This window comes from Solanum dulcamara, chromosome 6 (genome assembly GCF_947179165.1).
Source record: "Solanum dulcamara chromosome 6, daSolDulc1.2, whole genome shotgun sequence".
NCBI classification, from domain to species: Eukaryota; Viridiplantae; Streptophyta; class Magnoliopsida; order Solanales; family Solanaceae; genus Solanum; species Solanum dulcamara.
The window spans coordinates 20775097-20777739 of NC_077242.1; the positions used below are offsets into that span (position 1 = coordinate 20775097).

General features: G+C 38.7%; 1 long non-coding RNA gene across 1 annotated transcript in view; it reads right to left on the reverse strand.

Moving 5' to 3' along the window:
• LOC129893399 (uncharacterized) overlaps positions 1 to 1642 on the reverse strand; it is a 2383-nt gene extending 741 nt beyond the window's left edge. Inside the window, exons 1-2 of the long non-coding RNA XR_008767431.1 lie at positions 1394 to 1642; positions 854 to 930 (exon numbers count right to left, since the gene is read on the reverse strand). This is a non-coding gene — a long non-coding RNA (uncharacterized LOC129893399). The remainder of the gene's footprint in view (positions 1 to 853; positions 931 to 1393) is intronic.
• Between the last annotated feature and the right edge of the window lie 1001 nt (positions 1643 to 2643).

A 2643-nucleotide genomic window follows, 5' to 3' on the forward strand; every position in this document is an offset into this window, starting at 1 on the left:
TACCCGAATGCTCATAGATAATTTATCCCATGGTTTCGAATATATCCTTTCCAACTAATCAACAACAGTACCGAGAATTTCCTCCCCAATGTGTCAACTGATAAGCCGCCAAAACTTGAACCGGAGCCGAAGCCAAACGATCACGAATTCTAGTATTGCCAACGCATCTCAAAAGTTATGACTATACCGAGTTATGGGTGGGAGTGTTATTAAGAGCAAGGGTATCGCCTAGCTAAGGCCAACTACTAGGCACTAGCCCGCTACACCATTCTACAGGGATCTAAGTCCACCGGAGCGACGCCGGGCATATAAAGCAAGTTTACATCCTATACTAAGGCCAACATACTCCACAGTATTAACAACATGCTCATTCAACTCTCCTTATAATACTAACAAATAACGATAGATACACATGCTTCTAAATACTTGAAAAACTTGATAACAAGCCTAAAGCATGATTTCTAACACCTATACTAAGGCCAACATACTCCACAGTATCAACAACATGCTCATTCAACTCTCCTTATAATATTAACAAATAACGACAAGATACATCTGCTTCTAAATACCCGAAAAACCCGATAACAAGCCTAAAACATGATTTCTAACACCTATACTAAGGCCAACATACTCCACAGTATCAACAACATGCTCATTCAACTCTCCTTATAATACTAACAAATAACGACAAGATACATCTGCTTCTAAATACCCGAAAAACCCGATAACAAGCCTAAAACATGATTTCTAACACCTGAGATATAAAATTAAACTACCCAACCAAAATCCCAACTATTTCAACATGCTTTCACACATTCCAACTCAATCTAAAGAAAGGTAAACCGTAGCCTACCTGTAGGCTAAACACGCGAGCTTCAAATCACTGTGCTGGAGCTTTTCCCTTTCGAACGACCTCGGAACGCTGCCAAACTGTCAAAAATAGAACCACAACGTCGATACGGTCGTTTAGACACTAATTTCATAATTTTTGGAAATGGACCAATTTTTGGGTCAAAAACGGGAATTGTGGGACCCACATACGAAATTCCGAATTTGACCCCCAAAACAGGTTCTAAACGTCACCCCAAGCTCAAAAATCAGATTTATAATACAATTCGGAGTGGGAAATTATGCAAGACGATCAAACAACCAAAACTCATAAATTCGGACTAAAGGACCAAAAATGGCAGCATCAAAATCAGTAGATTCTGGAAATACGAGACTCTTTCAACCCAAACAAATTATACTATGATGATCCTTGCGAAAAACCCCACAATCTAGCCTCAAGAATCACTCAAAACGAAGTTATATTGACCAAGATACACTCTTTCAAAATTCAATAAAATTTCATTCCGAAAATCACTAAATCTGCAGCTAAAAATCAATTTATTACCTCGAACGACGTGCCAAAAACAGATTCTGAAACTTCCACGATGTTCTCCTTAAATTTCCACGCAAGATAGCCTCTGGAATCACCCAAATCGGATTTATATTGGTCAAGAAATAACTTGTCAAAGTTCTTCAAAAATCCATTCCAAAAATGGATACTGCTGCAAATAAAATCACGATTTTTACCTGAATCGAATGCTCCAAATCAGTTTTCAATCTCTCCAATGCGTTCTCCACGAAAAACCTCACAATTTTGCCTTTTGAATCACCCAATTTGGAGCGCTAGAACTCAAGAAATGAGGGTTCAAAGTTGAGGAGAAAAATCTGAAAATCTGGTGCAAAATCTGCACTATTGCACCAGATTTTTCTGGTTTTCCATTATTTAAAGTCTCCGAATGGACCCTCGGAATTCGTTCGGAATCCGATAAAGATAAACCAGATATGCTACCCTACTAAATTCGATATTTCGGACTCAATGACGCATTCAGAATTCTCATACGAGGTTATTATAATAAAAAGTGGGTCCCACATTCAAGAGTCATTTTAAGTCATATTTCACAGCGGGCCTCGATATTAGTCCGGAAGTCTCAAAAAGCGAACGAAGGGTCGTTCTAGACTAAAATCAACATTCCGGAACTAACCGCGCTGTCAGAATTTTTATTCGAGCGCATTTTCCAAGAATGTTGACCAAAGTCAACTATAGGCTAAGTTTCAAAGTCAAAAGCGCCAAATAGCCCCAAACTCGTATCGATTGACTCGATAGTCATTCCAACAGTGTTATTAGCCTAATTTGGTCATTCCGGAGCTGATGGAATCATCAAAATTTGAATTCGAGATTTCGTTAGCCCAAAACTCAAAAAGTCGCAACTAAACTAACTTAGGCCTTTAAAATACCAAAATGGACTCGGGACCTCTAAAAATTCAACCAACACTTCTTCTAGACCAAAAACCATCTCCTGAATCCAACGGAGTTGTCGGAATTCCATTCCGAGCATCAAAACTCCAAAAGTTGACCAAAGTCAAACCTTGCCTTAAAGTTCTTCAAATTCTCAACTCAAGGCCTCAAATCTTCGTTACAGCTCCAAAACTGATTCCGTAAAGTCTCCTAAGCCTATTTCGACATTTCGGAGCTGCTGGAATCGACGGAATTCCATTCTGAGACCCGTAGCTCTAATTGACCCCAAATACCACTTTTTAACACTTAAAGCTTATGAAACTCAAAATTTCCAAGGACTTAACTTTTCATAGGATTTT